Source organism: Daphnia pulex, chromosome 9 (genome assembly GCF_021134715.1).
Source record: "Daphnia pulex isolate KAP4 chromosome 9, ASM2113471v1".
In the NCBI taxonomy this organism is placed as follows: Eukaryota; Metazoa; Arthropoda; class Branchiopoda; order Diplostraca; family Daphniidae; genus Daphnia; species Daphnia pulex.
Window position 1 is genome coordinate 4,070,480 of NC_060025.1, and position 11,385 is coordinate 4,081,864.

Consider the following 11,385-nt stretch of genomic DNA (forward strand, 5'->3'; position numbering starts at 1 on the left):
ACAGCGCAGGGTCAGGGGGCCCAGCTGGGAGGGGGGGGATGGGTGGAACAACGGGGGTGAATGTTGTAAACACCCCAGAAAATGCGTGTTCTTGTATAAGTTGCGCACCGTGTGTTAAATATACCAGGAGGATAAGCTCTGGGATGGAGTGAGATGCCCGTGCAAAAAATATAGGAGTAAAAAAATAAAGAATAATTATTGGTTTTAGCAAGCTAGTTTTGCAAAGTCTGGTCTCTATATGGTGGAACCCAACTCTTCGGTAACATTGTGTGCCAGTTTCCGCAACAATTCTGCGTTATAATGATTCACCGAAACCATCGTTATGCATAACTTTAACGTAAACTGTAAACCAATGTTATTCTTTATTGCTAGCAATTTGCTGTGTGAACCATGTTTCTCACTAATCGGGAAATGCATAGCAATTTTATTTAGTAATCACAAAAACCTTAAACACTATTAAACACACCGACAAAATAATACCAGTCAAACTAGAAACAAGTGTTTGAAGCATAATTCTAGTTTTGGTTTGCTAAGCGTAGTTCTCCCGGACAACTTAACGGCCAAAAGGCAATTTAGCTTACTTTTACATAAGATTTAGCTTAGGCTAACCCATATACAATATGAAAATGAAAAATAAACGACATACTTATGAGTCAACAACGCGTTCTACTTCATATTCATCAACGGGTTCATATTCAACGTCACAGTCTGGTGGTGTATTGAAATCGTTAATTTCGAAACAAACAGAATCAAGATGCAAAATCATGCATTAAATGTATTTACGACCGTAAAGCCATTTCAGAAAATGAGCGTGCAATGTGATTCATTGCTCTGATTCCGTTGCAAATGTTGTGGAAATCATACAAAAGCGGTACTAACGAAAAAAGAGGATTTTCCAAAAAAGTGTGGGTCGACGAAGAAAAACAATTCCCTGTGCAGAGTCTGATATGCTTATCAACTTCCATGCATATGCCAAAAATCAGGACGTTAGTATATGCCCAGCGTTCCCACCTGTAAAAAGAATTTGTGAATTATTTGGTGTTAATTGAAATCTTTGACTAATCTTTGAATTTTAGTGGTGATGCCGGATATGGATGCTGGTAACTATCAATTGATCCGCAGCCAAGAAGTAATAATGTGAGACTTTCTTGTTAGTGAGAAGCAGTTAAACACAAAATTTAAATCATAAAAGTTTACATTAGTTCACGTCCCAGCTGATGGATAGGAATCTAATGCTAACTACTAATTCTTCGGTTCATGAAAATTTAGGAATTTCGTTTTTGTTTTTATAAATTTTATTATAATTTCTTTTGTTGTATGCTCTGTCCCACCAACTTTTAGGAAACATGAAGAAGAATGAGAAGTTTTTCAAAGACTTCAACGAGACTGATGAATATTGTACTGTGCACAGTAATTTGTTTTGTTTCAATTTTTTTATTTACTAGTATTTGGCAAATGATAAAAACAGTAAAAAAATCTTCTATAACCAGGCTGTTATGGTGGGCATGACGCAATAGCTTCGTTCGCAAAAGTGTTAATGTAATGTTATTTAATCTTGTTTTGGCTTCACCAAAAGGGGGTAAGTAACCATCCAAGATGGCAATCTCGAGCCACTAGGGAAAGGATTTCGAAAAAAAGGTTTTTTTATAGTAATTTAAACATATAGAATTAAAACACTACATAATTACTTAAGAAAAAGAATTTTTTTGAAAAAAATAAATCTAGCTATTCCAATGCAGTAATTTTCAGTAAAACCCCAGTAATAGCTGAGTAAATTATATGAAATGCAGGAAATCTACTATATTTTAATAGTCATTATCAGCGAACTTCGCGTAATCGTATGTGGAACCATTTCCATCTTCGATCAGATAGATGTTTTTTTTAGGGGGGGGACACTGTTAACGATGTCTGCAACGGCCTAGAACCAAAACTATTTTTCACTTTCACAAACCTGTAGCACTTTGTAGCTTCAAAAAAAAACCGACATTTTTTCAAATCACAACACTCACAATTTTTTATCTATCAAACTGACTACTTTTTTTCAATTTTTCAATGACATCACAAATTTACGTAAGACGTGGACAATGCAGACTGCACTTTGTTTTACTTTCTCAAGTGGGCGTTTTTAGCTTTTCTTTCTCAGACTCAATCATAAACTGGTGGTTACGTACGTTACGCCGCCGTCCCAACAATAGCGCCCCACGAGGAAAACGACCCACACAACATTAAACGCACCGTGACCAGCCCTGAACCCTAACGTTTACTTGAAACCGATTAATAGTTAGATGATTCATTACTGTCGAAAATGGACGGAATTAAAGATATACAAGATTTGCTTTCCCAACCAATGTTACGGATAATCGCTGACGCGGCTATGCAATTCTTACAGGGAATTGCCAATCCACAGCCATCAGGTAAAATCTCCAAAGCCATATTACCCTACCTGCCTATTTATGTATGCCTATAATTGTAGTTGTTTCTTTTCTCACAGGAATTTAACCTGTCCAAATTCCATTTGAGAATCCTGGCATGACAAATTTCACAACAAACTTGGGTCCATCTCAGCAACCACCAGGTATCAAAATTTATCTTCGATACTTGCTTTATGATGAATGCCTATAACTATAACTGTTCCTTTCTCACAGAAATTCACAAATTCCAATGCAAAATCATGACATGAATCCTATCACAAACAACTTGGGCCCATCGCAGCAACCACCAAATATTTACACGCTAAAGCTACGGAATACTCAAACTTTTCCTTATGCCTATAATTGTAACTGTTCTTTTATCACGGGAAATTCACCAATTTTAATTCAGAATACTGGCATGAATCGCTACACCAACAGCAAGGAAACAAGAAAACCTAGTTAGGCGGCACTGCGGTTACGTTACCGTTACCTAATTTGTTAATAAATGATTTTAGTTAACAGCTTCAATTCTTAAAAAAAGATATTTTATTTTTATAATTTTTTGGTATAAACACTGATGTTCTCAGAATTTATTCCATACTCGTACGTGATATAGGCATAATAAAGTCATGGGGTTTTTGTTTATTGGTTTTCGAATGATAAAGTGAATGAATCGAGCGATTTACTTAACGAAAGATGAATAATAATAAATTAGGAGGACCGTATCGTCTTTGGCCTGCAAACACTCAAGTTCTCCTGGTTGGTTGGCTGGTTAGTGGATTGGTGTCCTGCTGCTGACGATCAGTCGCAGCAATTGGTCCTCTAGCTGAAGACCTTCCGCACCGGCACTGCTGGTTGCTTACTTTGGCGAGGCGGGGGAGTGGGGTATTAAGGAGTTGTGTTGTGGATGTACAGGCCATCTAGCGGTCGAGGTTTGGACTGTGCGTTTCAAGCTTGTCGGCTGGTCCGTAGCTACGTATATACTGGTCGTTCAGTACTACTTTTAAGCTATAAAAGAGTAAAAAGATATGATGATTTCGTATTAGTAAACTAGACCTGACAAGTAACTTTGATTCCTTTAAAAAAATGGTGGGGATGTTTTGGACGTTTGTTCCGATTAAATTTTAGAGTTTAGGAATTTGGGAATTTTCAACGTGAATAGCATTACCGCTAGATGGTGGATAGCTCGAGTGAAATTTCGGGGCAAGGCGAAGGGTTATTGCAAGCCGAATTCATAAAAAAAAGTTTAAAAAAGAAAACAAAGTTTTGCCGCAACGACATCTAGCGGTCAAATATGGAACTTCATGCAAAAATTCCCTTGTCTTGCCCCAAAACGTGGAAATTTTCTTCACTTATTCGTCAGTAGGCTACAAGCCTCAGAGCTAAGAGCTTCGGAGCTTCCTACTAAAAAACCTGAATCATTTCATTGTAATTTTTAAAGATGAAATTGGAAATACATAGAAATAAATTGTCTTAATAACAATATTAACACCATAATTAATAATCGGTAGGCTATGTTCCTCAGAGCTCAGTGTCTTCTACTAAAACACCTGAATCATTTCATCGTAATTTTTAAAGAAGATGAAATTGAAAATCAATAGAAATAAATATCGCATAGTAACCTATAGAATTTTGGTTATCGGAACAGAGAAGAGAACGCTGCCATAATTTTCTTATGTCATCATAATGTTTAATCTAAGTAGCTTTACTTTTAATTATTTTTTAACGTTCTGAAGATAATTTTAAATATAGTAAAGTAGGCCTATAGACTCCGAACTTCAAATGGTGGCACGTCCATCTTCTCATGCATGACGCACTGTCGAATGGTGTTGTCGATCGGGGCGCAGCTACGTGATGGTTCGTTTCGTCTCTCTTCGGTAAGAGCTGGAAAAGCTACTCCTGCATAATTCGATTTCTAGCTACATCGTCGCTCATCTGATACTTGAGGGAATGTGAGACAGGTCGTGGAACCAACTGGGCGTACAACCATTGCCGAGTTGGACCACGGCTGTCCCCGCTCAAAACTGCCAAGACAGCTACGTGTGTGTTATATTCACGCCCCATCATGTAAACAAATATAGGGCATTAATTACATGTGTCCCAAATTACAACGTATGAAATAAAAACTAGAATATTACTCACAATTTAACGTGTGTATGTCGAAGAAAACAGGTAATCCAAAATAATTCAAATCACAAAGCACTATTTACATATCACTTTCACTACACGAACGAACGAAAGTATACTGACACAAACGTCAAAAGAAACAAATTAAAAACAATCAGGCCGCAGCGTCTCTGTTGGGGGTAGTTTACCAGCCGTCAGGAACGGGTTAGGTTGCTCCAGCCGTCACAAAGGGGTAACAGTTCCAGCCGTCAGAAAGGGGGAGGGTTTCTCCAGCCGTCAGGAAGGGGGTGGCTTCGCTCCAGCCGTCAGAAAGAGGGAGGGTACCCCCAGCCGTCTGACGGTGCAATAGCGCAAAACCTCATTCGAGCACCGTCAGCCTGACGGTGAACACAATAGAATTTTCGATTCTTTTGTGTAATAAAACCAACCAACAACAAACAAACAAAATAACACTTAGGAACACTCTGATTCCGACAGGTGGTTTCTCCAAGGAAAGTCAAGTCAATGCACAGGGAATTTCAGACTAGCAGAAGTAAACAGTAACATGTGGTAGATCAAAGATATTAGATATCAGTAAACCATTACAAACCCTGAATTTCTTCCTCAATGGAACACACTGGAAGTGGAAGCTTCACTGTGATGCAATTGGGAAAAAGCAACCACAGTCCAACAACTCAGTGTGTAGAGTGTAGACTACATGTTGTATCAAAACCTTTCTCTCTCACCCCTCGTATCATTTCCGCTGTACTTGACTCTCAAACCAAACGCACGAGTGTCAATCCTCACTGCCCCGGGGCTCAATCCCGACCGTTTTGTTCCGTTTTGGCTGTTTTTTCCCACATTCTATTTTAATTGCATTAGAAGAAATTACCATAAGCAACGTCCAAGCCTGACGGTTTTAATCGAACGACTGATTAAAAGAGATATTTTCCAATGAAAGATAAGATCATAAGATATTTTTGGTTGGCCTTTCGACTTCCGACATCAATTTAAAAAAGTTTCGGTTTACGTATTTACCATAATGAACACTAGATGGCACCGCTATTTTCGAGATTATCTGCATTTTCCTGGGTCTTTTGACGAGTCCAACCGCCAGAATCGACGAAACATTCGTCTTGGCAATCGGAATCCTTTATTAAACGATAAATAAAAATTATCCGTTAAAATTTACTTGATGGAAATTTAAAGACGAAATTTTACTTGGCCATTTCTTGTTGCTGCTGTAATTTCTGTTGCTGTTTGTAGCGCGACAGGGCGAAAAAGACTGTGAGGATGGATTTCAAATTGCCCTGGTGTATCTCACTGGCCGTGACGTCGTCCAGTGGAATGCCCAGCGCCGTCAGCAGTCTCAGGCAAGTGGCGATATTATCAATCTGTGTTTTTGTTGCACGAAATAAAAAGGATATTTCCCCAAAAAAAGAATAAATAACAATAGATCATCAAAGAATATATGCGCACATGCATGACCACATATGCTGTGCAGCTCTGGCCCATCCATTCCATCACTTAAAATACCGAAAATGCCTGCTGTCTAAATATACAGAAACGAACCCCATGTAACCTTAAAAGAATTCTTTTTTCAGACCCCCGAGAAAAAAGGAAAATTTCACCCTCCCAAAAAAGGGAGGGATAACGAGAGTTTTTCTATAAGGGCAGCAACAAAACATGTCACAGAAGCGTAGAAAGAAAATAAAAAGGATAAATGAGAAATATATCCTGAAAAGTCCTTCGTTCTCTCACCACCACCACCAGTGGAAAACCTTTTCTTTTCTAAAAAGCCGGTAGTAGTAGTATTTATATATACCCTTCACGGTTCTCTAATTTTGCGCCCCCCTCTAAAAAACTATCGAGTGATATTGAATTCCCCCCCCCCACGCCTGTCTGTCTCAGTTCAGCTGGAATCCATTATAAAGTCACTCAATTTTATAGCCTGTAAAACTCTACAGATTCTTTTATTTTCTTTCCAAATCCTAATTGACTCGCTTATAACAAACCCACAACCCAAAAAAAAGCCAGCGCGGTGATAACCGCCATTTCCACCTTATCTGATTTTTTTTCCATTTTCTCCAAGCTTTCCCCAAAACCAAAAATCCCAAAAAGGAAACTGAGATAACCGCGAACCGTAAGGTACACACAACAACAACAACAACAGCATCATTTATCGACAGAAAGAATAAGAGTCCTGCTGAGCGCCTATCCAAGCGCCCAGGTAGAAACACTTAGTACGTTACCCTGATTACAGCGCAACCCCCCGGAAAATGTAGAGCAAAAGCAGTTGCAAAACCCAAAAAAAGCTTTAAACAGATATCAAACGAAATATACAGTTTGTGTGTGTGTGTACAGAGAGAAATTGGGTCACGGCAAAAAGAAGAGAAATATTAATTCTACACTCTAAATGTTGAGACCCGTACTACGTAGTACGGGTACGTACTATGTGAGTACTATGAGTCTGAGTATTCCTTTCGTAGTAGTGAAAATATATTTTGTTAGTATGCACTCCTACGAAGAGACCATACTATAATTTTTAACCCGTACTATGTAGTATGTGCATGTACGAACACTCTTCGTACTCCGTTAGTATGTATTCATAAAAAAAGACAGTGGTATACCACTACGAAGATCCGTACGAGTAAAATGGATTATACCACCCCCTCTTCGTATCTCTTTTGGCCTTCTCGTCCTCCAAACGCTCCCTTTTTATATTTTAATTATAGAAAATTTAATTTTAATAGTATTTCAGTACGTTTTAAGTTTTAATTTAAAAACTAACTTCATCTATCTTATAAAACCCATAATTGAAAATAAAAGTGTCCATTAATTTGAAATAAAAAACCATGTCTTACTAGCTTTTACATAGACAAGTTCGGGATGCTGAGTTGCACAACCGCAAAATTAGGATCGTGCGCCAACGAGTCCTTTTAACGTTGTGGGGATAGTAGAAAGCGGGTTTTTTATTATTTAAGCATAGAATTACTTATCTAATCTTAGAAATGTTCAGGATTATCGTTGTTTAGAACATTCTGCTTTTTATAGAGTAATTTTAAGTGTATAATTCAGCTTAGTTTACCCATTAAAATTAAAGAAAGTCCAAGCCTGGGATGCTGTTTAGTCTTTTCTTGTGTTTTTTGACAGATCTGCTGACAAGTGACAAGCTCAAACACACAAGAAAAGACTAAACAGCATCCCAGGCTTGGACTTTCTTTAATTTTAATGGGTAAACTAAGCTGAATTATACATTTAAAATTACTCTATAAAAAGCAGAATGTTCTAAACAACGATAATCCTGAACATTTCTAAGATTAGATAAGTAATTCTATGCTTAAATAATAAAAAACCCGCTTTCTACTATCCCCACAACGTTAAAAGGACTCGTTGGCGCACGATCCTAATTTTGCGGTTGTGCAACTCAGCATCCCGAACTTGTCTATTAATTTAAAAAAGAATTATTCTGATTCTCATGAAAATGTGCCTTTATTGTGAGCGACGGCTGATTTCAAAGACAAATAAGAATATGTCCCTAGACTGACTTGTATTGAATATCTATCTAATGGCGGGAAGGTAAGGTACTAGGATTCTACCCGGTCGATCCGGGTTCAATTCTCGGTAGAGTCAAAGCTTCTATCAATGAAAAAAAGCTTCAGCTTTCGAAAGGCGGGAAATTTACATTTATTTCAACGGAGTGTAACTTATTAGTCCGTGTAGTACGAAGAATTAGTATGTGTCGTACGATGACTTAGTAGCCCCGCGTACGAATGCCTTTTCGTAGCCCAAATAAGAGTTAGTACCATCTTAGTATGATTTCCCAAAAGATTACTAGAAAAAGGGTCTAAGTACCCCCTTCGTAGCCTCTCAAAAATTTAGAGTGTACATGGAGTCGCTAGTTGCTGGACCGTTATATATCTCTCTGGTATTTTTTTAAAGTTATTTACAGAGTTTTTTGAGGAGGGACCTCCGACTGTGCGCAACCACTTCCGCCATGGCCAACGGCCACCATCATTTTAACAGAATTGATTTCAGCTTCTTTTCTTTCTTTTTTTTCAAAAATGGCGCGTCTTGGAATGTTTCGATTCCAAACGACAAATCCGCGATTTGAACGTCTTCTCACTAGACAACAAAATGAAACACTTCCTGGGGGGGGGGGGATTTGGGACAATCCGGTCAGAGATAATAATCACACGAGATAAAAATCACGGGATGTCTTCTTCGCAAGTTTTAGCACGTTGAATTGGACGCTATAAAACCATAAAAATGTTTGGTCCTGTCCGAAACTGACGACGGGACTGGGCACTGTCTACAACTCTGCACTGATGGTCAGACGAGCAAGAAAAAATAAAAACCGGCCAACAGGTTGTTGCTGTCCTGCTGTTCGGTCGGGATGCCAGTTGTGTACTGACCGCTTAAGCCCCTTCCAGCTGATATATCCAAGGTAAATATAATCCAACAGAAGGGGGCGACTCCTCCCGCACAACACAAACACAATGCAGCAGACTATCCTATGGTATGTACGGCCACTTATGACTCGTTCACTTTTAGACGCAGCCGTTGCCCTCCTATCTCTACCAAACCGCGACGCTATGTTGATTTATCTCCCTGCCTGTGTGTCTGTCTGTCCATTTTACCTGTGTGCAATTGTTCAATATCCTTTATTTCATGTGAATATTATAGCGGAGAAACATGTCGATATTATTTGAAAGAACACACACGTCTCGGACAGCCAAACAAAAACCAACGGGAACTTGCCGGTTGGCCGATTGCGATGAATGCGCAATGAACGAAATGGCGTGGTGGCCGATGAGCCTTCCACCTCTTATTCTTTTCTGCGGGGAATGATTCCAATGTTATTTCTTCTTCTTTTTCTTCTGCCGTTCCGCAGCGCTAAACTCGGCGTTCACGCACCATAGGACACACGAACGGTCGTAAAAGAAAACACGTAAGATATAAAAAGAAGCGCCTGACAACAAACCCTGTGATTTTCGCATCGTTGCCAGCCCTAAGAACGTCGTATAGACTTGATATTTAACAACCGTTTCTTTCTTCATATCGGTTATATATTTGTTACTTTTCATCACCCACTTACAGTTATACCCACTTTTTTACTCAGCCAATTAATTGAACGCTACAATGCATGTTATCTGCTCAATTGAATGTTGACGGCCGATGAAGAAACAAAGAATAATCCGAAGACACAAGAAATGATTGCCATTTCAACGGTAAATGTCCGTTTCATCTTGTTGTTGCTTTAAAGTTGGTCATGAATCAGTTCGGCCGATGCCACCCTGAATTTGGAGGACCAATTGCTACAGTTGACTCAAAATTACGTAATACAAGTTTCTATTTCATTTAAATTTTCAATTAAAATCAATTTCATTTTCTTCAAACGAATCAGATGTAGAAATGGTTGAAACTAAATTCGAAACTCAATTTCAACAATTCGAAACCAAAATGTCTCAACAGCAGGTATTCAAGTCCTTCCTCATTTTAATTCAACCCCAAAATTAATTATTTCAAACTTCTTCTGTCAGAACCAAATGGTCCGTCAACTAAAAGATAAAAATCAGCAACTAGAAGAGAAAGTCATTCGGCTAGAATTTAGAGTGCAACAACTAGAATTGTCGGTAATCGCTCTACAAGAGATCAGAAAAAGTATCGATCCGCTAACTGGGAGAAGTGCTATCCCGAGGACATGCAGAGAAGCCCGTCTAGCGGACCCATCTCTAAATTCCAGCATGTACTGGATCAATCCGGACGGACAAGGCGTCGGGGATGACCCAATTTACGTCCATTGCGACATGACTACAGGTACGACCGACACTGGGAAAATGATGAAACAATTTTGTGTGCCCTATTATTTTGCTTAGATACGACATCCGTTCCACACGACAGTGAGTAGTGAACGGGGCTGATGCCAGACTGAACGACATAAGTGAATGAAACCAAAAGCATTGACATTGTCCATAACAAAAAGGTACGATTGGAAGGACAGTCAAAAAGGGGAGAATAGAGTTGGGAAGAAAGGGGTCGGTCCCTTTTTTTCACTCCCCCTTTGTCTTTCCATTCTTACACTTTTCTTATGGACAATGTCAATGTTTTTGGTTTAAGGTTTCACCAAACAAAAACCTTTCCAAGATGGCAACCTCGAACCACTTTCTACTCTCAGCAATCCAGTCTGTCGAGAATGAACCAACATTGTTTCTTCAGAAAGATGAACAAATTCTGATTGATATTGCAATTAATGGGACCAGACAACTTCAACAAGAATTACCCGCATAAAATGTCGCCCCACAGAGTGTATGTAGTTCTACAACAAGACCTCGAAACATAGTTGATCAAAATTGGGTGATACGTGCCTCACATCCATGACTCCGTCTCCAAAATGTGGAACTCCTAGAATGCCCGTTTATATGTTTAACGAAGGCAGTACACTTTTAATGAAATGGATTGTTTTTTCTATCCTTCGAGTTCTTCTTCGACAATGTCGCGCCGGTTATGATTTCATTATGTCTTTTTTTTACATTCTCTGGGGATTCTTTATTACCGTCCTTATTTCATTTAGCCTTTCGTAGAACCTCAATATCAGATGGTTCCCACTCGAATATGGCTGCCAATATTTTCTTCATGGTACCATACAAAGGATAAGATTCAAGTTTTTCTGCCTTCTCCAAATTTATCTACCGATATTGCGAAGCTTCTTGTATTTTAAAAAGCTGGTAAGATTATACTAATAGTCGAAGAAGAAGCTGATCAAGCAAAACACGTATGCTGTACTACATCCTGGACAACGAAAAACTAGAGGAAGAAAGAAGCAACCTGATGCGGCGGTGTCCGAAAACAAGTTTGTTTGGTCGTT

General features: G+C 38.8%; 2 long non-coding RNA genes across 4 annotated transcripts; one reads left to right on the plus strand and one right to left on the minus strand.

Moving 5' to 3' along the window:
- Positions 1-1,850: 1,850 nt before the first annotated feature.
- Positions 1,851-8,929, minus strand: LOC124202542. Of its 3 annotated transcripts, XR_006878227.1 has the most exons (5): positions 8,373-8,929; positions 5,739-5,911; positions 5,556-5,668; positions 4,189-4,915; positions 1,851-3,419 (listed from the first exon to the last, which is right to left on the minus strand). It is a non-coding gene; the product is annotated as an uncharacterized LOC124202542 (long non-coding RNA). The 3 variants fall into 3 exon arrangements; XR_006878225.1 differs by having other exon boundaries at positions 4,189-5,668; XR_006878226.1 differs by lacking the exon at positions 8,373-8,929 and having other exon boundaries at positions 4,554-5,668; positions 5,739-7,448.
- A 997-nt stretch (positions 8,930-9,926) lies between these two features.
- LOC124202649 lies at positions 9,927-10,927 on the plus strand. The gene is made up of 3 exons (XR_006878292.1): positions 9,927-9,995; positions 10,061-10,503; positions 10,638-10,927. It is a non-coding gene; the product is annotated as an uncharacterized LOC124202649 (long non-coding RNA).
- The last annotated feature ends 458 nt before the right edge of the window (positions 10,928-11,385 follow it).